Here is a 26327-nt window from a genome sequence, read left to right on the forward strand (position 1 = left end):
TTCTGACGTAGAACAAGCACGTTTGATCTTGCTAGATATGAAATGAGCTTTTCATCTTCGACTTCCTAAGTACAAACAGCATGGCCAGGCTTGGGCAGTGAGGAAAATACTGCCAGCGGGCTTCACCGTGTAGATAACACTTGGTCCCATTAGAGATATCACAGCAGTGAGTCCTGGCAATATAACCAGTGCATTTTCTGGTACATGTACTTCCTCCCTCTCACCCCCAAGAAGTATATGGGAAGAATTTGGAGAGCTTCTATCTTCAGCACTAAGAGTTTAGTCTCTAAACATCATCTGGAAGCTTGTTAGAAATGCTGAATCACTCCCAGAATTATTGACCAAGAGTCTTCATCTTAAGAAGATACCCAGAGACTTATGTGCATGTTAAAGTTATAAAAGAACAGAATTATCAAAGAGTAGGCTTGGGAAGAAACTCAGAAATTCTTTTTTTGTGACCGTTACTTTAAATATCTGATGCAGGGGGCGCCTGGGTGGTTCAGTGGGTTAAAGCCTTTGTCTTCAGCTCAGGTCATGATCCCAGGGTCCTGGGATCCCACCCGGAATCGAAATCAGGCTCTCTGCTCAGCAGGGAGCCTGCTTCCTTCTCTCTCTCTGCCTGCCTCTCTGCCTACTTGTGATCTCTGTCTGTCAAATAAATAAATAAAATCTTAAAAAAAAAAAATCTGATGCAGGGCCACTACCTGGCTACAGACTATACTGTTAATATGGAGAAACACTACATACTAATAAATGCTAATATTGAAGATATTAAAAGTAACAATACTAATAAATATTAGTGTTGAAACAGCACTAATATAGAATTAATGTGACCTACCATGGTATAAAAGCATGCAATATATTAAACATTTTAAATGGGCACTCGGTCTTTGCACAGAGGAATCTGGAATTTGATGTTTCAAGACCGTGGTCACTGTTTTCAGTGCTTCATCCAATGGATGTAAACCTCAGTTTACATAGAGGTTGAAAACACTGGCATTGAGTCTTCTTTGGTTCAAATCTTGGCCTCTTGTTACTAATGGTGAAACTGCGGATAGTTCTTACATCATTTCTCTGAACATCAGTTTCCTCATCAGTATCGGGGGATAATAATTACCTAACCATTAAGGGAAATCCTCAAAAAAAGCTTTTCTTTGAGATAAGATTTTCTTATCCTTGGTCAGATAACCACCTTTTCTCTTTCTTAGGATTCACTGCTACAATCATACCCAGTGCTCTTAATTTAGGCATGCCAAAGGTCAGTGGGTTTTTTGTAGATAACTCCACAATTTCATTAAAGAAAAATAGACAACATATGCAATTTCCATACCTTTGTTTAGGGACTCTACTTGCAGTCTATCGAACGCACTTCTCCTTAATCTAGTTATAGAATGGTTTGCTCCTTTGCTTAAGGTCTGAGCAGGATTTTTCTGACATAACATTTTGCCAGGGATGATAATGGATTAAGTCCTGTGGAGACTGTAAGTAGATTTCATCACGGGCTTTAAGTTTAACCTTCATTGCCCTCAGGAAATTATTGTTGACATGCCTTCAGTTATGTCCACCGAAAATTACAATGCCAGCTTTGGGCAAAAGACTTCTCAGACTATTGGTGTTTCGGCCTTCAGGCAGGGGGCTAAAAGCAATGTATTATCCTTAATAGAAAATAAAGGGAAGGTGATACTCTTGACATCTTGATGCTTTATCATACATGTGTTTTATTTTTAAAAAATCAACTCAGAGAGGCAGCATGTAATTTGGGAGCAGATTCCCAAGACATTACTTCATAAGGTTATTTGGAAAATAGGGTAACACGGGGCAAAACACACTAAGATAATTATTTACATATAAGGGCATTCACTATGTTATGTGTAATTCTAGGAACTTTACATGTATCTACTTATTTAACTTTCACAATAATCCTCTGGGATAAGTATTAACACTGTTTTCATTTTAGAGATGTGGAAACTGAGGCACAGAACATTAAAGTAACTAGCCTAAGATCTCAGAGCTAATAAGAACAGTTTCAGGATACAGATTCAAGTAGTCTGGATCTAAACCATAAATGCAATGGTTTCATATGTGTCAGTTTAGCTAAACTTTATTTTCCAAATTCTTTTTTTCTGTATAGGTCCAGGCTAGGCAGACCACAAGAAAAATTTGTGAGATTTTTTTGTTTTTGTTTTTTTTTAGAGAAAGAGTAAGAGAAAGAGAGAGCTTGCATGTGTGGTTTAAGAGAGGGAGGGGGCAAGGACAGAGGGAGAGGGAGAGAGAGAATCTTAAGCAAGCTCCATGCCCAGCATGCAGCCCGAGTTGTGGCTCAGTCTCACAACTCTAAGGTCATGACCTGAGCCCAAATCAGGAGTCAGATGCTTAACTGACTAAGCCACCTGCATGCCCCAAATTGGTGAGAGTTGGAAGACAGATGCGAAATATCAGCGAGCAAGCTAGGAGGTTGGTGCCAGGCTTCCAGGCCTCACTGCAGCTCTCCTGATTTGCTGATGTGCAGGGTTATGTCACTGGTATGGGGCCACAGCGAGCCTAGAGCTCTTTCAGGTTCTTTAAACTGTGGGCCGGGCTTATATGCAGTGCCAAGGGGGAAGAGCCTCTTCTTCCTCTGTGGGTCACCCAAGGCAGGTCCCGCAAGGCCACATGAAGAAACAACAAGAAAGGAGTTAATGACAGGTGTGGATTTCAATATATCCTCCTGCTTTCGGGTTTGCCCTCACATGTTCTTATTTGGTTTTCTTTCTCTCATTTTAGGTTCGGATTTTATTCACAACAATCCCTGCCCCTCTGATCTACAGCCTGGCCACTCCCAAATGCAGAGGCAACAACGCTCTACAGAATTCACCTGCTCTTGTCTGGGATTCCTTGTGAGTGACCTTCTCTGATTTTCCAACCCAACCTCTCCTGATCATTCTTGATCTCTCCTTCTACGGGTTCTCTCATAACTGTGGAGGGCCTAATCCCAAATATATATTCCTTATTCTATGACTCTCACTGGTTGTGGTTGCCCTTCCCTGATAGGACCCTCACGGATACATATCTTTAGGAAACAAAGATACTGATTCTTTATAAAAGGAAGTCTTCCTTGATATTGACAGATTAGAGCTCAAGGTGTTTGGCGTAATGCCAGGACATTGTGATCACTTAGTCATGTTGGGTTACATCCTCATCTTCATCGTCGTCCTCTAACCTCTTGAAAAATTCAGTGAAGTATCATCATACAGGAAAGCAAAAAGGAGAGGTTCGAGTGTGCTTTAGTTCAAGTAGAAATAGTTTCGTCCTAGTGTCAGTAGTTTGACTAGATGTTTTAGTGGAAAGAGAATTCCTTCACAAGTTCTCAGATGGAAAGCCACTAAATTTTCTTCTCTTCTTTTCTTTTCTTTTCTTTTCTTTTCTTTTCTTTCTTTCTTTCTTTCTTTCTCTCTCTCTCTCTCTCTTTTTTTAAGATTTTACTTATTTTATTACCAGAGAGAGAGGAGTGACAACAAGCAGGAGAAGCAGCAAACAGGGAGAAGCAGACTCCCTGCTCAGCAAGGAGCCTGATGCAGGACTCAATCCCAGGACCTTGGGATCATGACCTGAGCTGAAGGCAGCCGCTTAACCAACTGAGTCACCCAGGTATCCCAAGCCACTAAATTTTCCATCTCTAAAGCAACTATTTTAAAAGTTCTTCCCCAGGGCACCTGACTGGCTCAGTAAGTAGACCATGTGACTCCTGATTGCGGGGCTATGAGTTCAAACCCACGTTTGGTGCAGATGTTTCTTAAAGTCTTTAAAAAAATAAAAGTTCTTAACAATAGGTTTCTAGTATTATCTGAGGCCTGGATTTATTCTTTTTTCTTAAGATTTTATTTATTTATTTGACACAGAGAGAGAGAGAGCACAAGCAGGGGGAACGGTGGGCAGAGGGAGAGGGAGAAGCAGGTTACCTGCTGAACAAGGAGCCCAATGTGGGGCTTGATCCCAGCACCCTGGGATCGTGACCTGAGCAGAAGGCAGATGCCTAACCAACCGAGCCACCCAGGCCGTATGTATTACATTTACTCTTTAGGCTCCTATTGACCTCAACAATAATTTCCAAACATCATAACCTCTGCTAACTTGAGAGAAGATCCCATTTTTCTGTCTATTTCACATTCCTCTTCACCTCCTTCAAAGCCAAGACATCTTGCTTAAACCCTGATGCTCAAACTTCTCCCAAGTGTCTCACAAACTCTAAGCCTAGCCAAACATTGTGGTGAAAGTCCTTTATGCAGCACTTTTGTTTTGACATTTCAGTGAGTCTATTTACATGTAGTAATTTCCCAGTGCCAGTTAAAGTCAGAAAAAGTGATTCACTGTGGCATTCTTGCAAAAGATGACAGATGGGCTCATTAGTCTTTTGATTCATAAAAACCGCGATGCTTTTTTTGCTTAAAATAAGAAGCAAAAAATAAGCAAGTCCCTGATAGGTTTAATTCAGAGTCAGAGCTAAGTAATGCCGGCTCTGCAGATTCATGTGAAGAGCTGACAAAAGATCAGGGAGGGAAAAAAGGACAATACAAATGAGAGCATTATGCTTTGTGAAAAGTTGTGAACTATGAGCAGATCCAACAGCTAGACAAAGGCAGTAAAGAACACGTCATTACTAAGTTACATGCCATTTATGTGTTCTTGATAAAAATGCAGCAGTAGAAACAATTAAAGAAATTAAACAAATGAACCTTAATAGAATGTAAAGAAAATAAGATGCCAGAGATTTTAAGGGAAAGGAAATCCCTATCAGTGATGACTGATACTATACAAACAGTATCTGTTCACAAACTAGCCAAAATTCATGGAAGATGTCTTTGGAATGTCAATACTAGATCTTTTTAAACTGTAGGAGACTAGCTTTATGCCAGCAGGAAAGTATTCTTATTGGAATTTTCATTCATACTGATTGGCCATCCACATTTTGGTGCAATCAGCAAATCTGCCTGGTAGAAGGACTCTGCAGTCAAATCTGAATTTAAAATTATAGATAGTAGGTTTTCAAATCTTATCTGCTGTCTTGTGTTTCAGTGCTTAAAGAAAGACTGCATAGATTGCAATATTTCTTACACCCCTAAAGAATAATTAAAGTTAAAGAATTAAAGTTAAAAAAAGTTAAAGAATTAAAGTTAAAACAAAACAACAAAACAAAAACAAAACAACCCACAATATAAATTTCATTGAGCAAAGCTAAGCTAAACTAAACTGAAACATTCCTTATGCTGAAGAAGCAACCATTCTTCGGCTTCTCTTGGGTTGTATCTGTTTCTATCATTAGCTTCCATGATATGTGAATCATAAGTTATTTCTTAATCTTTAAAATTACTTAAGTAGTAACATAGATAAATAATTTTAAAACTTTAAAATATACGTACAAATAAGAAGTTCTCAAAATTTCAAATGTTGTAACAATATTACCTTCAAGGAAAATGTTTTGCCTTATTCCACATTTAGGGAAAAATGTTTAAAAATGTCTTGGAAATATACTTGTACACATTTCTCTTGGATATTTTGAGGATTCAGGTGCATCAGTATGGTGAGCTTCAAGCAGGCTTCATGTCTAGGGCGTTAACCAACCTGAATGAAACGTAAGAAGAATACCTCATTTGGTGATAAAAGAGAAAGAGAAAGACATTCATATTTATTTTGGACTCTTAACATGTTCTATGTTATGAATACAACAAATATTGACACATTATCTCTTTTTACTCATGTATTTATCCCCTTTCTAAAAATCTGCATGAAGCCTTTTTTATTCTGCATACCTTTTTCTGTAATGAAGTCTATGTTTTCCTTTCCTGCCTCAAAAACAGATAACTAGTTTAATTTATAGACTCTGATTGAGCTGCTACACTTACATATGGATATATGCATGCACACCTGTGGGTATGTAACAAGTACCATTAAGTAGTTACACTTTATGGATATTACCTCATTTCCTCCTCCTGTGTATTCTGTGAGGTAGGAATGAGTGTTATTCTCCCCTCTTTTATGGAGAAGGATACTGAGCAACAGAGAAGTAAACTTGTCCACTGTCACTTGGGAAGTGGGTGACAGATTCAGAGTTCAAGGTCAGGAAGAGGGTCTGGCCACAGGGCACGTCTCTCCCATACAACGTGGTGGTGACGTGCAGAGTAAGAGGTTTCTCTGAGAAGCCCACTGAAGGTTGAATTCAATGACTTCCATTTTTTGATGAGAAAACTTAATTCTCAGTTTTATCAAAATCTCCTTTCAGATAAATTGCTAATCTCAAAAGCATTTGCTCCATTATTAGTTTCCGTTAACTCGGTTTATGTTATTTTCTGGCTTACTGAAGATTTCGGTCATTAAAAAAATTGGACCTTGTCATTGATCACAATTTGAAAAATAAAGAGGCAGGCTGATGTGTTGCCAAATGGATTACCAATTAATAGCATAATGATTATATATTTCAGGTCCTTCTAGCCTACTTGCATGTCATCATGAGATCTTTCACCACAGGTATTAAAAGGAAAAAGAATAAATTGGAAGTTATGAAACAGAAGCATCTGGGTGGCTCAGTCATTAAACATCTGCCTTCAGTTCCGGTCATGATCCCAGGGATGGAGTCCCCTATCGGGCTCCCTGCTTGGCAGAAAGCCTTCTTCTTCCTCTCCCACTCCCCCTGCTTGTGTTCCCTCTCTCATTGGGTCTCTCTCTGGCAGATAAATAAAATATTTTAGAAAATTATGAAACAAAAAATGTTTAAAAAGAAAAGAAAAGAAAGTTATCTTCACCACATTCCCACCCTCCACCATCCCTGGTTTAAAGTGATGAATCCCTTTTGGAGTATGTTTGTGATAGAACATATCATGTTGTTGGAGACCTTTTCATCGTTACATGCTTTGCTGGCTGGTGAGTTGTTCTTAGGGAGGAAGTGATTGGCTTGGAGTATGAAATGAACAGGTGAGTAGTGCAGGGCAGCAGCCGTCTGAGAACGGATTCAACTCTCTGTCCACTGCTCACTCATTTGTGTCTGTCTGTGGCTGACAGTGTTAGTTACATAGCCAAAATTCTGTCCCCCTTCTTCTTTGCTAACAGAACCCCGATTCTGATCAGGGTGCCAAAGTGCACAGCCCCTGACAAAGAATCAGGGTTTGTCTAACCCTCTAAGCAAGTTATGACATATTTATTTTCCACTTTCCCCACCTCACATGTTACGATATTTCAGAGAATAAATTCAATTTACTAAATAAAAGGAAAGAAAATCCTTACCTATTTAAGGAGCTGTTCTGATGCAGGTAGACCCTCCGTTTGGACTATGCAAAATGAATAAAAAGCCATTGTTTTTAGTTAAGCTGGTAGAGGACTATAGTTGCATCTAAAATTATTTATTGCTTGATCACCATTGGAGGCAGTTCTGCTCAAGAAATCTCCATTTGTCCATAGGTTGTCCCAAGGATAGGGTGTTTTCACTCACTGGTGTGTTTCCTTCAATGACATTGTCATAGATGTAGGGTTTCAACTGCTCTTGATTTAACAGCTTTGTCTTATAGAGGAGCAGATTTTGGCAACATTCAAGATAAAAGCACTTTACAGCACATTTGCCATTCTTTTACTATTGTTCTTTTGTGACATCTTTTTTCTCCCAGATCCTTAAAATTCAAAAAAGTTTCACTAAGGGATGACTGGCTGGCTCAGTTGGTAGAGCAGGCAGCTCTTGATGTCGGGGTCATGAGTTCAAACCCCACATTGGGCACAGAGCTTATTTAAAAAAAAAAAAAAAAAAAAAGGTTTCACTGAAACCTTTTTAAAATTTATATTTTTTCATGAGTTTGTCTAATGTGGTTGCTCAAATCTTTTTTTTCAAATCAGGAGCATGTTCTTCTATTATGTATTTAATTATTCCTTTTTCTTCCATATAATTCCTTTTAGAATTCCCAATTTGCATGTAGGGAGATTCCTGGATTTATTATCCATAGCTCTTAAATTTCAATATATCATCATATGCACAATATCTAATAAGTATTCATACATAAGCATACATAAGTGTTTTTATGTACGTATACATATACACACACATACACACACATACAAGCATTTGTCTCTGAATTCTCAATGTCTTTAGTTGGCTGTACTACGTCCTTGGTTTATATGTCTTCAGTGTTCAATAAATTTTGAATTTTCCAATTCGGTACTCCTATTACCCATCTGACAACAATTTTTAATTGTCTCAAAGTTTTCTTTTTCATTTAATCCAGCTGAATATAATAATGAACTATTTCTGTGGAAAGAAAGATTACCATTTGATCTGTGGTATTTTCTCTGGTCAAATGCCTCTTGCGACATTGAAAGGGAAGATTTACAGGATCAAAATAAACTGTGGGAAAAAACCTGCAGAATATTCTTTGAGCCAATTCAGTGTCTGCACTGTGTTATCAAAATTTGCATTAAGAAATTTACAAGCAATGAATAGCTGGTAGTTGATGAGGTGCAGCCCTACTAGAGAGTAGTACCAGAAAGCCCAAGGAAACTCTCTAATTAGGTAAAAAGACTGAAGGGGTTCCAGGGCTGACAATCTCTTTGTGAGGCACCGGTGCCCAGTCAGTCAGCCTTTTCTCTTACTAGCGTCCTCATGTCCTGGATGCAGAGTGATTTAGAGATATATTACTCTGTGCCTGGGAATCACACAACCTCCCCTAGCTAACACTGTACATACTGTGTGGACTACCCTGTATCCATTCTTAAAGGTTAGTCAACTTGGTACCAGGTGACATTTCTTGTGTCTCATGAGTCTTGTCAATATGAATCCAAGACCACTGTCACTAGTCAAGGAGAGTGGGCATTTCATTTTTTTAAATCTATTGAGAATATTTTCTTCTTGTATCTCATACAAGAGGTGAACATGCATTTTGCATTTGTGAGGAGATTTGTATTGATTCTTTAGCTCTAACAGTCTTCTGTTCGCTTTTTAATAACTGGCATGTAGCCCCCTCTTAAAGTCCTACATAGATGAACCATGTGTCCAACTCTAGTTTTGATAAGTTGAGGTTACTTGGATGGCTTCACTAGTTTTGTTCCTAAAATCAAGTATACCTTACTATCATTAAACACATTGAGATCTCTCACATTCATTAAGAATTTCAAAGAAAATTTTTTGGTCAAATCATTTATTGACCTAGGTGGGGTTTTAGTTCATCAGAGTGTGCATTCAAGTAATTAAAACTATGTCTGTAGTCTGTATGGAGGTACGTATTTCCAGCATAGGCATCATCCCATTATGTTTACTGTCAGTGATTGATGCGTCTTAACACCTATCAACTTCATACAGCATTAGTGTTAGTTACTATTAAAAGCTGCAGTGTTTAATAAATTAAAAGAAAAAAAGCAGCAAGAAAATTTGGGGTCTCAAGTAAAGGCACCTGTTAGATATATATTCATGCTAGTGAATAATATAATATGCCCCAATTAGTGACTCTTTTTTTTTCTATTTGCTTGAAAGGTTATTATTATTCTGATATTGATAGTTGAAATAGTTTCTTTCAGAGAAGGTGTTGGTCTTTGTTCAAAACATTTAGTTCCAGATAAAACAGAAAAGGAAATTCTTTCTTTCTTTTTTTTTTTTTTTCTTTTGGGTAATTCTATGTTCTTTGGTCATGGATCTAGTTAGAACTAGGGTAGCAGGAAAGATACTGGTGAAGACCTAGAAGGAAGATTCAGTTCTAAGCGGATAGACTCATCCTTCATCTTTGCTCTGGTAGTTCCATCACACTTGGGTATTTTTCAGCTTGTCCAACTGGTGTGTCTTTATTAGGAGCCGTCTGGAGCAGTATCTTCACCACTTAAACGCCATACATAGCAAATGAAAGATGGTCACAATTGTCACGAAGTGCTGCTCTGTGTGCTGGTAAGAACACATAAATCACTGGACTGTCCAAATCAGCCCCACATGCATTTTCAGTCTTACCTAGTTGTAAGGTTTCCTAATAATTTCAAGGACGCATGGTAACCAGGAGGCACAGGCAAAGCAGGAAGAGGTCCTGGGCCACCAATGTAGTTCCATTTTGGTCTCATAAGTTATGTTTTATGTGACATTTTCTAAGCACCAGAGCCCCATATATCCATAGATAGACAGTTTTGTTTGCCATATAGTCCTACAACAGACCAATCCATCTAAAAGCAGTCCATTGGTTGGGAACTTCAGATGCAAGACCACTGGTTGATTTATGGTCAATATGTTTACAAGAAAATTGTTCAGGTGGCTTCCTTTCTTTGGTGAGGAAACTCCCAGTACACAGAGACAAAGAACTGCATACCTGCTGCTGCACCAGTTTATAAAACAGAAAATTGTGCTCCAATGGTGCTGCAAATGCCTGAGAGCTGACCTAGACTAGGATCTTATTGCTTTATCCTGACATGTTTTAGGTTATGATAGCACTACTGTGAACTGACTTCCCAGAGAAATTTCTTCTCCACACAAGCTGAATTTCAGTCAACTTGACCTCTCCTCCATATAATCTCATACTGACAATATCATGTAAACTTTTTTTTTTTTAATGGTTCTCTCCCTTGACTTTATCTTTTTCAAGAGAAGTTTTCAGAATTTTCCCTATTTCTTTTTTCTTTTAATTATTATCATTATTATTTTTTTGTCTTTTCTAAGACAATAAACATATTGACTGAGACCACCATTCTGAATGGCAACTAAAATTTTATTTTTAATTATTTTATATGTCTACTTGTTTTTTATTTAATAAGAGATTTTCCCAAAATATACCTAAGTGTTTATCTTATGAATTAATTTAAGCCATTCTTGGATAACTTGAAAATTTATTTAAAAATTAATCCCTCAAATATAGAAAATATTTCTTATAGTGTTTCCCATATATTTTTATAAGTTCTTCCTCTTGAGGAAATTTAGAATTTATCTATGTAATTAATAATGTGTACTGGATGCCTACAATGTTTTCATAGTACACTTTCTGGATATTTCATCAAGTTGCTTTCTAGTTATCCCTTGTTTTTTCCATAAGATTGAACACAAAGGTAATCTACATTTCCACCATTTAAACTGTGTTAATACCTCTCCTTTGCTTTTAGGAAAACACATTAAAATGCAGAATATGATTCAAAGAATTTCAATAAAGTGTTCTTATATTGATCTTAAGCTTTATCTTCCACATATCTGAAAACTTTAATTCTGAATCATCTTTAGTTTCCTGAACACATTTTGTTTTCTTACGACCTTACTCCTTAGTAAAAAATGTTCTTTATCTAGAGTTATCTTCATACTCTTCTTTCCACCTGGGACCCTCCTATTTATTATCTAAGACACATTCTAAGAATTTTCTCCTCAGATAAGACTTCTGTGAACTCTTTCACTGGTTGAAAACACTACACCTTTAACAATCTTCTAAGTATCTAATATTTAGTGACCTCATAAAAATGCTATAAGCTTAGTTTTGTGTCATGTTATGGGTTGAATTATGTCACCCATAAGACATAAAAAACATAATCCCCAGACCCTCAGAGTACGACTAGTTTGGAAATAGAGTCCTAGCAGACGTAATTAATGAAATTAAGATGAGATCATTTTGGAATAGGATGATACTCTAATCCAGTGTAATAAGTCCTTCTAAGAAAGATGAAGTCACCAAAACACAGGGAGAATATGATGTGAAGACAGAAAAGACTAGAGGTTTGCTGTCACAAGTCAGGGCACACCCGTTGCTCCCCGAAGCTGGAAGAAGCAGGGAAGGATCCTCCCTAGAAGCTTCCGAGAGAGCGCAGCCTGGTTGATGCTTTGATTTTGGACTTTTAGCCTCCACAAGAGGGAGAGAAGACGTTCCTGTTGTTTTAAACCACCTAGACTATGGTACTTTGTTATGGCATGTGATCTCAGGTATTGTGGGAAATACCTAAATTCTCTTTCATGGTTGTATACTCATCAATCATCAAATAATTGTTTACTCTCAAAAGAAAGTTGAGAGGAATTATGACTATTAACTATTTTTATCAAGGAAGTGACACAAAGATTTCTGTGTATCTTTCTTATAAAGATGAAGTTCTTATTATGGCAAGAAATTGAACGTGTCAAACTTAAAATAACCTGGTGAAAAATCTCAGTTCAGAAAGGGTACACATTTACTCTTTTAATGTTAATATTAAAGAGCACCAAGTGCCCTACCCACCAGAGTGCCTTTAGCGGGCAAAGGAGTCATCGCTGGACCTTTCCACCGCTCAGAGTATTTGTCCTGTGAAGTGTTAAATTCGTCCAATGCCCCAAAGTGTGGGGCTGTGGGGCCTCGGTCACCCTGACTGATGAAACAAGTAGAGGTTTTGGCAACAGTGGAATAAAGCCAGCTGGAAGCAATCCACATGTGGGGCACTCTTGTGTGAAAAATAAAGCCACAGGAGGAGTTCTTTGATTCATGTTCTGCAATTTTTGCCCCATGGTGTATCTTAAAAATAACAAAGCTCAGGCCCATCCAAAAAAGAAAAAGAAAAAAAAGAAAAAAAAAAAGGGGGAATAGTCACTTCAGCTTTTGGTAAGGGCCAAATAGATTCAGATGTACCTTTTGGTCATTGGGGTTAACGATATACATAAAGTTAACTTTATTCATAAAGCCCTATGATTAATATGAGTAATAATTTGCTTTGGAGTTCTATAGAGATTTTATTATTAGCTTTTCTCTTATTCTGAATAGTGGGAAAACACCAGCCCATCATCTTATTCTACTTCTCTCATATCAAATCCAAAAAGTACAATTATTAAAGGAAAGTTCCTAATTTCTCTCCAGAGTGTCCCTTGTCCCAGCAAATGGTAAAATAAAAGACATATACAAAAGTGGTTAAGGAACAACCATAACTGTCACTTCACTTTTTTGTGGTGCTTTATACCTTCTCAAGGACCTTCCAATCACTGCATACTATAAATTACGTCAACACTATAAACCACACCCGTTTCTGAGTCATGGTAGGGACAGTAATAGAAACAAGAAATATTTAATGACAAATCACACTGTGATCATATGCAAAACACGTGTGAATACATATATGCATTTGTTTATTGTTGGGGAAATGTGGGTGGTGAAGTATGGAAAACCGACACACTGGGAGCCTGGCCTAGAAAATAAGTCGAAAACAGAAAATGTCTGTGTCAGGCTTGGCTGCACATCAGCTTGTTGCCCCCTTTAGTAGAAGCTGAAATTTCACTCTGAAGAAAACGCTCAAGTAGATTTAATTAACGACTTCAAATAATCTTCGCAAAAGAATGCTTTCATGCAGAATGTTGTAGAACATTCATTCATTCTTGCTCAAAGTCACGAAGCCCCTTAATCCATATGGTTTTCTTTGAAATCTTTTAATTAATCTGTGCTCTGCATTCTTTCTTATAAATCTTCTTTCTTATGGTTAAACAATGCTGAAAACAATCTGCTCTAAAAGTCAATTCACCCTTTCTGTCCAATTCCAGATAAAAATCTCTCATGTGATCCTCAGGAATTACTGCTGCCCATTGGAGGTTTACACATATTCATCTCTGCGTTTGCTTTTACAAATTCACCCATGGCAAATGGCCTTTTTTGTCATAATGCTTTGCATTTAAATAGTTCATTACATTATGAAATTTCAATTAATTCTGTTAATACCTCCATGTAAAGGAAGCAATCATTTCTGTGATCATATTACTGATAGAGAAACTGTAGTTCGGAGAATTTATTTATTTATTTTAAAGATTTTATTTATTCACTTGACAGACAGAAACCACAAGTAAGCAGAGAGGCAGGTAGGGAGAGAGAGGAGGAAACAGGCTCCCTGACGAGCAGAGAGGCCGCCTCCGGGGGCTCGATCCCAGGACCCTGAGATCGTGACCTGAACCGAAGGCAGAGGCCTAACCCACTGAGCCACCCAGGTATCCCGGTTCGGAGAATTTAAAAGATGTACCCAGCAATAGTCAGCGAGGGAAATTCAGTTGATGATAACAAGTCAAGATAATCTATTGTTCAGCAGTCTTCATTCTGTCCTTGAAGCAGGCTTTTCTCAGTATGTATAATGAAGTCCGGGAAGAATCTCAGAAAAAAACTGTGAACGACTTTTTTATTTTAATATAAAGCATTTAAGTGTTAGAGTCATCAGAGTATAAAGTATATAGCTAAGAACTTTCACACCTACCACATTCTCCCAATTCAAATCGTACTCATTATCTTTTCTCAGAGAAATAGGGTTTTGAAAGGAGGGGAGTTATTTCTAGACACTAGAACTTACAAAAGCATTACGAGCAAAGTAGCAACAATCAATAATGGGAGAGCAGGTTAAGGAGAGGTATATATTAAACTAAATTTATGCATGGACAAGAGCAGACTAGTTAGAGGCAGAAAATTCTGGCATGAGGAGACACCATATCGCCTTAAAATCTTCTCTTAAAGTGTAGAATATTCTGAGTAGATAGCAGTGTAACAAACTACGTCAGAGAGGTTTATCTGAAGGTAGAAATCATCCGATAATCGAGAGCAGAGGTCTGAGACACTGACTTAAAGAACATACAATATTTTCACGTGGGACAGCTGGGAAGGCGGCAAGCACTGTTGTCCGGTCCTGTACTTAAAGAAAGCCGGGAATCACTGGACTCCCCCGTAAAGTGCTCAGGGAAAGTTACAGGCAGATTTTACCTATACGAAACTCCGCTTTAAGAAAATGGCAGTGATGATCTTCTTGCAGGGGCCAAAACAAAGACTGTATGTAAACTGAAAGGAGGAAGCATTGAGACCATGAGTGCTGGATCCTTTGTTTCCATACAGTTTTATAGATCTGGGAGAGATATCTCTCCGTCTCAGAATCCTGGACATACATTTTTAGATTTGATTTTTTTAAGTTTGCAATTAAGTTTTAAAAGCACCTCAATTTTTTTAGACAATTAGACAATATTCATGCATTTTGAGTAATTAGGTGTTTTAAATTTCAAATAATGCTTTGTTAAATTACTTGTCATGACCTATTCATATGAGTGTTAGTTAGGCATTCATTGTAATATCTTACATTCTTTAAAGATCTGATTAGAAAGGAGATCAGCGCAATACAGTGATTGCTAATAAGACAGCTTTTTTTCGGCTTAAAAGATAATTATTTCAGTGTTGCAAAAATGATCAATGAGCTACTTAAAAGCAATAGTTAGGATGATTGTTTGAACAAGGGAACATTCAAGAAATTCTTGCAAAAGAGTTGGATTATAAAAATTGTCAACTTTGGGGCACATTAATTTTCTTCAATCCACTCTTCTGGCAAGCATAATTCTTCTTTAGTTAATATAATCTTCTACTCATTTTATCCTTTTCCTGCATTCTTACTTCACTATAATTGTGTTTTCTGTTATTAAGATTCCTGTGTAATGATATGGTTTAAATTTTAATATCAATGAACTGTTCTTTCTTAGTTATCTTGAGTATTATTTTGACTTCATTAAAAAAGAAAAAAAAAAAAAAGCATGTTCTTGCAGCTTCTCTGCTCTCTCCATCAAATATGGCTCTTTCCCAAGAATGATACTTATCCTACTTTGCTCCTCATTAGCTCTTGGCATGGATGCACTTGATGTATTTGCTAGCAGATTATCTACCATAAGTAATAAAACATTCTGGCACCACATGACTATTTATGTGAATCAAACAAATGCTTTCTGTGCTTTTTCCTTCTTACATACATTTTTCATTCACTCATGCAAACTTTTACTCCAAAAGGGAATTAAGCTATAAAATAATTCTTTATATTTTTAAATGAATTATTCAAAGTAATCAATGCTAGGTTTTCTTTAAGGACATACAACTTCCCTAGATATCCTTGGGAGAGGAACCTCACTTCCATTACACAAGGCCGAAGTACCACTACCTCAAAAATCCCATTTATTAGGGGGAGTTTGAGGCAGCTTACGTAGTTCTCTTGGTTATTTGGCTAGCTGAGTGAGAGTTCAAAATATTGCTATTTATTCTTCAGTTCAGGTTGTCAATAGTAATTTCTCCCAGGCTAAAATAAAACTATTTATCACAATGTTTATTATGACTATTTCATGCTGTGGTTCACATAGTGTTCTGAGTGAATAAAATGTGCAAATATAGAATATATTTTAGCCATATTTCTCATTTATAAATTCTGTTTAGCCTGAAAAAAATTAACTCAGGAGATGATAGATAGTTAGGCAGTACAGGATTTATGAAAAAAAAAAATTACAGAACATGTTGGAGAAACAGGTGGCTCCCTGTACATAGATAAGAATTAAATTCAAATATACTGGACTTGTAGATTCCTCCCATAATCCCCCAAGGCTATCCGTAGACATTTTGTTTGTGTATATTTTCAAATTACAGATAAATTGACAAGCTAAGCCAATTAAATAAGTGTGGAGAAACAAGAAATGAGGAAACAGAACAGGAGAACAGATGAAAAGAAATTGAGCTAGGTGGAAAAATTAATACAGGACTGGATACAAGACAACTGCTGCCATCTTTCTCAAATACAGTTCAGAGACTTTTGTTGGAAATGAAGGAAGATTCTCAACCTGTCCTGGGCCCCCTTTTGCCCTGGGCTAATTTCTTCTTTATGTTACTTGCCACTCTAAACCATCAAATCTGCTCTTCCTTCAATACTATATCCCCGAACTTAAGGCTAAAAACATTCACAGAACAGTTAATAGCTGCTGAAGGATAGCAGGTTGACATAAAATTTCAAAAGAGAATTATCTGGTTTAAAGAACTTACTACAGATTGAATGTCTGCATCTGCCCCAAATTCTGTGTTGCCCAGTATGGTAGTATTTGGAGGTGTGGTCTTTGGGATGAGATTAGGTCATGACGGTGAAGCCCTCCCCAGTGGGACGGGAAAGGACCCCAGAGAGCCTCCTCACCTCTTCTGCAATGTGAGGACACAGGGAGAAGACAGCAATCTGTGAAACAGGAACCAGCTCTCACCGGACACGGAGTCTGCAGGTTCCTTGATCTTTGACTTCCCAACCTCCAGAGTTGTGAAAAGTAATTTTTTTTTTTTTTTAAGATTTTATTTATTAGAGAGAGAACAGGAGAGAACATAAGCAGGGAGAAAAGCAGGGATAGAGAGAAGCAGACTCCTTGCTGAGCAGGGAGCCTGATTCTGGACTTGATCCCCAGATTCTGAGATCATGACCTGAGCCCAAGGCAGACGCTTAACTGACTGAGCCACCTAGGGACCCCAGGTTTTTGTTGTTTATAAGCCATCCAGACTATGCTGTTTGCTATCGCAGTCCAAACAGTGAAGGACACTTATTTCAAGCTTATACTCCAATGAACCAAAGCTTTGAGCTCTGGTCTGCCTAGGAAGGGCAGAGACCATCATTAATCAATACCATCTGGACACGAGGATAATCTTTGATGATCAAGCCCATTGTCCATAGAAACGTTTGTCCATGATTGGCTTTCCAAATTTGAGTTTCCTCCTAGAAGACCCGTCTCATCATCGCACTATGTCTAAGATACAATTAATGCAATCACTTTTAGGGAAAGCTAGTTATATGGCCTGCCTTCTCTAATGATCATTTCAATACAACATAAAAACAAACAAACAAACATAAAGAAAACATAAATATCTAATGTTGTGGCAAGGGAAGCAATTCTTTTGTTGCAGAGGTCTAGAGATGCCACTCAGGGTCATGTTAAATTTTTATATTGGGATTTGCAGTCGTATATGGAAATCCAACTTTGGGGATTTCTGGAGAAATGAAAATGACAACGAGAAATGCAATTGTTCAAAAAAGCTGGCAGGGAAAATTGCAGTATTTTCATCTTTAAAAATGAGAGAATTTCTATTTTTTTCTCTATATTTAAATTTAAAAACACCAGATATGGAGCTTTTGATAGAAGTCCATAGGGAGTTTTTATTTTGTTTTTCAAAGAAGCTAACTATGTATTTAAAAGTTTCAAACTCACATCTTTGTTTCATAAATCCTGAAACTGTGTAAAGGTGATTTTCACTGTGGTTGAATAGGTGAAGCAAAATGAGAGGGGAAAGAAACAAAGAAAGTTGGTTTGATTTAATGATTATATATGGAGTATCTACTACAGCAACTATTTTTGCTTTTACTTATTACTAATTTATGGAAAATGGTTGTTGACATACTAATTCACTCTTTGTAATTTATTTCATTTAACATATTTACTGAGCGTACCAACTCCATGTTGAGAGCGCTGAGAACACAGTCATGATCCTATTTTAAAAGCATATGGTGTGTTTCAAATTTCATATGTTTGAGAATCATCTGGATATTTTGTTGAAGTTAGAGGTTTGTTTTTTTTTTTGTTTTTTTTTTTTTTTAAGTAATGTAGATTTCCAGACCCATCACTGAATTCTGATTTACTTGGCCTTGGATGATCCAAGAAGGTGCTTTTTGATATAATGCCCTAACATGTCCCTAGGCATCTTTTTCTCTGAGTGTACTTTGAAAATATTAGCCTATGGATCATAAAATGGATTATGGGTTTTCTGGGTGGCTCAGTCAGTTAAGTGACTGCCTTCTGCTTGGGTCATGATCCTGGGGTTCTGAGATGGAGTTCCCTGTTGGGCTCTGCTTGACGGGGCCGGGGAATCTGCTTCTTCTCCCTCTGCCTGCTGCTCCTTTGCTTGTGCTCTCTCTCTCAAATGAATAAATAAAATCTTTAAAAAAAAAAAAAAAGAAAATGGATTATGGCACTAATTGATTTTAGAGATCAATACACTTTATTATAGGAAGGCCAATAAGAATCCTGAGTCTGGAGCCAGATTTCCTTATTGCATAGCCCAGTTTACTTACCACTCACAAGCTTGGGGAACTTGGGCAAGTTAAGTAAACTTTCTATTACATTTTCACCATCTTCAAAGTAGTGTTATTAATAGTACCTTGTTCATAGGGCTGCTTGATGATTAAATGAGGCAATGGTGGAACACACTAAGAAGATATATGCTGCATTTTGAAGAATCTGAATTTGTTTTTTTCTTTTGTTTATTGAATTTTGAAAAAAAAATCAAAATTCTAAGCATAGAATATGATCAAACTTAAACCTATTAGCATAAGTCTATATAAACCTATAAGTCATATTAGCATATAACTTATAATGGTAACAGTTATTGCATGATGCATTTATATAATTTTAAATATCATGTTATACTGCAGTTCCATTCTAATATTCAGAAGCCCAGAACCCATTAAATTTGCATTCGTTTCATGTTTATTTATGTATGTCAAAATACTGCTTTCATTGCTATTTTATACTGTTTCTATTAGGTTCAGGAACACCTACCTCCATTTACCTACCACATATTAACATAAATAAAATATTTCTATCAATGATTTGAAAGTTGCCTGATATTTTAAGATCTATTCCAGAGGCAAGGGGTGGGGGATGGGCAAAGAGGAGGAAGGGAAGCAGGAGATAGAAGCTTCCAGTTATGGAATGGAGCTAAAGGTACAGCATAAGGAATACAGTTAGTGATCTTGTTAGAGTGCTGTATGGTGACAGATGGTAGCTATATTTGGGATGAATATAGCATAATGTATAGACAAGTTGAATCACTATGTTGTACACCTGAAAGTGATATAATGTGTTTCAACTATATTCAAATGAAAGAGTTAAAAAAAAAAAAAAAACAAGATACATTCCAGCATGTCTTATTCTTTTTTTTGGAAATAAAACTGGCTTTCAAAACATACTAGATAATTATGCTGTTTATATGGACGAGCTATATGAACCTAGCTGGTAAATGAAGGACAGATGTTCTACTAATAAAAATATATACACTTGGGGTACCAGGGTGGCTCAGTGGGTTAAGCATCTGCCTTCAGCTCAGGTCATGATCTCGGGGCTCTGGGATCAAGCCCCCCATCGGGCTTTCTGCTCAGAGGGGAGCCTGCTTCCCTGCCCCCCTCACCTGCTTGTGATCTCTGTCTGTCAAATAAATAAATTAAATCTTAAAATATATATATATATATATATATACACTTTTCTGATCTAAGGGCCACCCCCAAGAAGCATTGTTGTACTTTGTGTTCCTTCACTTGAGAAAAGGAATGAAGGAGGGTGATACTTATCAAATGCATTATGACCTCGTTCCAGGAGCTTTAGAAAACACAGTTTTATAGGAAACATAGACTGTCTCTATATATAAAATATAAAATGTAACAGGTCACAAAAACAACCTTCATACATAGTCATTCTCATTTAAAGTGTTTAGTGATACCGTGAGATTGGGATTGTTAGTCCATTTCATAGATGGGAAGGAGCTCATAGCTGGGACCACTTATCACAATAGTACTTTCCCGTATGTCTTCTGACTTTGAGACCATGACAAGTTCTACCAACATTCTCTTTTTCACTTGTATAAATAAGAATTAACATTCCTAAGTTTAATTTCTGACATTACCACTTAATATATAACTTTGGTCAAATTATTGAATTTATATGTACTTAAGTTCCTTCCTATATAAGATGCGGGTACTCAGTGAACCCCCTTCCATAGGTGTTTGTGACTGTTACTGAGTTAATTTGTGGAAAGTGTTTAAAAGAGTCCTTGGCGCATAATTATCAATCGATATCTGCTAGTTCTTATCATTGTCATTTCTTTATTGAAACCAAATTTTAAAAATTGTGAGTATCTTAGCAATGGGAAATTTTCATCTCTTTAGTGTAATCTCGTGAGTGACTCTCAAATCATTTCACACAGGCTCTAAAGTCTGTCTTCCTTCTGAGGTAACCCTGGAAATTTACAACTTTCCCTCAAAAATGAACCCTAATCAACACAAAATGAAAGAATAATCCTTTAATTAGAAAAGACAAGAGAGGGGTTCCTGGGAGGCTAAATTGGTTAGGTGACCAACTCTTGATCTCAGGGTCATGGATTCAAGCCCCCTGATGGGCTCTGGGCTAGGCGTGGAGCCTACTTAAAAAAAAGAAAAAAAAAAAAGACAAGAGAAAAATATGTAGCATTTATAAAAGGTCATTCCCCACCCTCCTCAAATTATTTACCTCCAGGTTTCCATTACTTGAGTTTCATGTATGTATTTCTTTTTCAACTTGTGGAAACAATTGATTGAATGAAGCTCCAAAAGAATGAACAGTCATAGAATGTAGCTTATTCAATATACATTTTTTGCATTCTTTTCTATGCAATGCACAGGTTAATAAAAATAATCTCAACTTCCTATTTTTGTTACTTGTATGAATTATTATTTCAACTTAAATGGAATGCACGTTTAATTTAATGGAGGGATCTATTTTCTTCTGATACTCTTTGTCATAATTTGAAAAGATCAATGACTATTCCCTGTGATTCAGTTTCACATAGCTATTTCCTATGAGCCCTTAAAACTTAGAATCTCAGTGCATTTTTCTTCTGCTTAAGAATTTTAAATCTTCTTACTCCATTCTGTGATTATGCCATCCCTTGACAATGGTTTCACTAAAAGATTTTCAAAAGCTGAGTCCTGGGAGTAGAGACAGGTTTCAACTTTGAATGCTATTTTCTGATCAATTGGAGTTCCTTAATCCTCTTCTTCCTTTACTCCACTGTGTTCTGGTAAATAGCTGTCAGCAAGGGAAGAAGTTCAATACCTTTGGGCCATGACCCACTTATGCTCTTCTGCTGGGGAAAAAAATCCACAGTAGCCTTAAATGTCAGTATTCTCTTGGTACGCCCTGTTGTCAGCCTCCGGGCTTCGATTGCCATGTGTATGTATACTTTCTAGCCTTTTCAAATAAAATACTGGAAGTTATTACATCTGTCAGATGAAGCAGAGGTAAATATGAGCCTAGAGTGTAAAGATTCAGTCCATGCACACATTATAAACAATAACAAAGCCAGGGAGACATTCTAGTCTTTGAACCTGGATAAAACATTCTGTAGTTACATGTAATATTCACTACAAATTGGCTGGTTATTTTTATCCTGCTCGTTTCAAGATAATCCAAGATTAAGCACTGTCACAACATTACAATGCAATGTTTTATCAAATTTATGCAAAAAATTGACCTTTTTTTTTTTTTTGAATACTGAATGCTTTTTCACTTTGGATATAATGATCTTGCTAGAGATCTTATAATAATAAAGTTCTTCAGTTTCCTGGGAGTTTGGAGTTAAGTAAGAAGGCATTTCTTAATAAATAGTCCACATGAACATGAAAAGAGCAAAAGGAAATAATGTGCCAAATACTATTATCAATTTATCAGTTGTTAGGGAGTTATTTTGATTGTAAGCAGTTCACAGAAAACCTACTGGATGAAATGTCCTTTTTTTTTTTTTTTAAAAAGATTTTATTTATTTATTTGATAGACAGAGATCACAAGTAGGCAGAGAGGCAGGCAGAGAGAGAGGTGGAGGCAGGCTCTCTGCTGAACAGAGAGCCCGAGGCAGGCGGGGCTCAATCCCAGGAACCTGGATCATGACCCGAGCCGAAGGCAGAGGCTTAATCCACTGAGCCACTCAGGTGCCCCGAAATGTCCATTTTTATTTTAATAAATTGGTCATAGATTTGTCTGCCACATCTTTTTAATAAGATGACAAGTCATGATACTGTGCAGAACTGCAAATGTATACGTTTTTAAAATGAAAAGATCCCCAAGATAAAAACCACCATTCTTCTCGGGGTGGGGGTGGGGAATGAGATATATCTTGGCTTCCTGATATGCAGCATCGAGGTCTTCGAGCTAACTTGGGATAGTATTACAGAATAATCTTACATGCTGACCTGATTCCTGATTTGTCTGTCTTTCAACAATTTTCTGCACTTACAAAAAATATTTAGAGCAGAAATACTGTTTTGTTGGGCACTTAACATTTTTTACTTATTATTAAATCGACTTTTGTTTTCCTTTCACTGTTTTCTTTACCTCCCTGGTGGAAGAGGTTCACTTTTTATATGACAATTCAAGACGAAAACAGAATAATAGGCTGTAAGTTTTGGGTCAGGTAAGTTTAGAGCCAATACTTACTGTCAAGGTTCACACCATGGCGTGCACAAGGCAGTCATTGTCTTAGTCGTGACTTTAGTCTATCTTTGCCATTTTTGCTCCCACCTGAAGCAGCTCAATTAAAAAAAAAAAAAGGTATGTTGTAATTTTACTGGTGAACAAAAGCTACCCCTGAATATTCTGGAAGCCAGTGGAAGATTAAGTGACTACCTTCTACTTTTTTGGCTCTTGGAGAGAGATCAGCATTATCTCAGCAGGAGATGCGTTAATATAAATGTGATGGCATCTTCAAGTACACAGAAGTTGAAGGTCACCTGGGTGGCTCAGTAGTTAAGTGTCTGCCTTTGGCTCAGGTCATGATTCCAGGGTCCTGGCATGGAGCCCCATATTGGGCTCCCTGTTCAGCGGGAAGCCTGCTTCTCCCTCTTCTACTCCCCCAGCTTGTGTTCTCTCTCTCATGGTCTCTCTGTCAAATAAATAAATAAACCTTAAAAAAAAAAAAAGTACATAGAAGTTGAATGGGTTAGTGAGATACTTAATCAGGATTCTTTGGATTTATAATTTCTTAGACACGATTTCATGAAATGAGCATACATAGGTAAAGGAGTAGAAGTAACTTAAGTTATTCTTCACTTACAACCCCAAGTATGCAAACGCACACGCACACACACACACACACACACACAGAAACAGAAAGCACATACAATGCAACATTAACATTCAGTAGAACATTTTGATTTTGAATGCTGCATTATTGAATAGAAATATAAAGAAAGGCAAACTTACTGACAAAATTTTCAGCACAGAACTGATACCATAAGCCACTAGAAAGTATTTTCATACTTCGGCCCTTTGAAATCTAGAGAACATAGAGATGTGAGTATTAGAAATTTAATATTGGATGGGGCGCCTGGGTGGCTCAGTGGGTTAAAGCCTCTGCCTTCAGCTCAGGTCATAATCCCAGGATCCTGGGATCAAGCCCCATGTCAGGCTCTCTGCTCCGCAGGGAGCCTGCTTCCTCCACTCTCTCTCTCTGCCTGCCTCTTTGCCTACCTGTGGTTTCTCTCTCTCTGTCAAATAAATAAATCAAAAAAAAAAAAAAAAAAAAAAAAAAAAAAATCTATTAAAAAAAAAAAGAAATTTAATATTGGAATATTTAAAATGTTTTATCCTCCAGTGTAGGATAAAATATCTTATAAAGATTTAATTTACAAAATTCCAAAGAGGATACTCATACTTGTAATATAAATTCCAATTTGAAATTGGGGCATTCTGTAGATCATTTTCTAGAAAAACTGGGTAGATGTTGAATGCACCATTTCTTAATTCTTTGTTAATGTGATACTTTTATACTCTGATAGGATCTTTCCTTCCATCAGAATTCCAAGTAATTAAATTCTTCCAAGAAAATACAGTTATAAGGAAATGTTTCTTTTGCCCCCAAAGCCATTTTAATATGAAAATACATAGCTCTTCTTAGGAGCAAGTGAAAATAATTTTAATATCTTGTTAATGCTTCAATTGTCAATTGGGTCATATAATTGTATTTTTTTATGGAAATTGTTAGATGGGTTCTTGATATTTTCTCATCAATATTGGAATTACATGAAAAATATATCTTTAGTCAGGAAATATCTGGGCTGGTGAAGTCATGGCCTCCACTTGCCAGAAATATCAGAACTTCAGTTTCTAAATCCCTATTAAATTCTCAGACCTTGGAATTATTTATGTGTCAAAATCCACTTCTGAACATTTGCTCTTTGCAAGGGAAATGTCTGCTCACCTGCTAGTCCTATGCTCTGAGAGAGACCACTTTACCTTCCGCAGCTAGAGACTCTGGCTTTATGTCACATATCCATTGAAAATCAGCAACTTGTGGGGAAAAAAAAAAGTACAGTTATTTAATTCTATAAAACATTTTAGAGGAGAAGGGATAACAAATAATTGTTAATTTTAAAAATTGAGAGGATGAAATCACATCCAAAAAAGGAATAAAAGTAAAATGTCTTTCCTTGCGGAGTATTAAATAACAATATGGATAAAAATTTGACTTGGTTTCCTCAGAAGAATTAAGTTCTGGCTACTTGTAGATTATTAAAATGAATACCAATCCTTTTGCAAATTATTTAAGGTAAAATGAACTCCTTGAGTAAAATTGAATGAATATAATTAACATGGGAAGTAAATCCTTTAATTAGAAAAGTCAAATAATTATTTTTCTTCAAAGAAATGAAATTACTGCAATTACTTTTTGAACAGATAATAAAGAATTATTTAATAGATAATTTTAAGGAACCCACAAGGAGGGAATTTAACAAGTTAGTAAAATATTTACAGGGCATTCAGGGATTAATTTTCTCCTCCAGGAGTTTCTTAGAACTCCAGCATTTATTTCCAAATCCTAAAATAAAAAGATTGTTCAACATCACAGTTTCATTGAACAACTAACTACTTAGGTAAATTTATTTTTATCTTGGAAATTATTAGTCAAACAGATTCTTAAATTAGCAGTTAAAATGATGTTATTTAGAATTCACTCTAATCACAGACATGCATATATAAAGTCCACTTATATTGCCAGCTGCATTTTTCAACCAGGAGAACATTTAAACTGAACTCCTTCCTGTTTTAGGAGGAAGTTAGTAATGGAGCCGAGGAGAGCTATTTTGTTCCCTAAATTCCCATGTGATACTCAGATCACTAACTTAACATAATCTTTTTAAAGATAGCATGGGGAAACAGTACAAATATTTAGCAAAATTTTTACTACAGAGCTGATTAGAAATATTAATTATAGCTGGATATTGTTCACGAATTTAAATCATAAATTCAAATTATCATTACTTATTTAAATCATTATTTAAATTAATTATTTATATATATTATTTATTTATTTAAATTATTAATAAAATGAATAATTTAATACATAAGTGTGTTGCTGCTTATAAGAGTAATCAAAGTTTACACTTGGAATAAACATATTATCCTTGAGGGGCGCATGGGTGGCTCAGTGGGTTAAGTCGCTGCCTCCCGCTCAGGTCATGATCACATCAGGCTCTTTGCTCATCAGGGAGCCTGCTTCCTCCTCTCTCTCTGCCTGCCTCTCTGTCTACTTGTGATCTCTGTCTGTCAAATCAACAAATAAAATCTTAAAAAAAAAAATATTACCCTTGATATATACATTTCAAAATTAGCAGACTTTTTCCCGAGATTTATTTTTTTTATAAAAGATGTAATTATCTCAAAAGATAGGTAGCATTGTTTAATGTAGGATAGCCACTATCCCACACTATAAGTATCAGCAGACTGAATTAGGCAGTCAATATCAAAATTTAAATTTTCCTTATTGTGGCCCTTCACACTTAGGCAACATGGTACTGTGGTTAAGAAAGAG

This window comes from Mustela erminea, chromosome 1, assembly GCF_009829155.1.
Source record: "Mustela erminea isolate mMusErm1 chromosome 1, mMusErm1.Pri, whole genome shotgun sequence".
NCBI classification, from domain to species: Eukaryota; Metazoa; Chordata; class Mammalia; order Carnivora; family Mustelidae; genus Mustela; species Mustela erminea.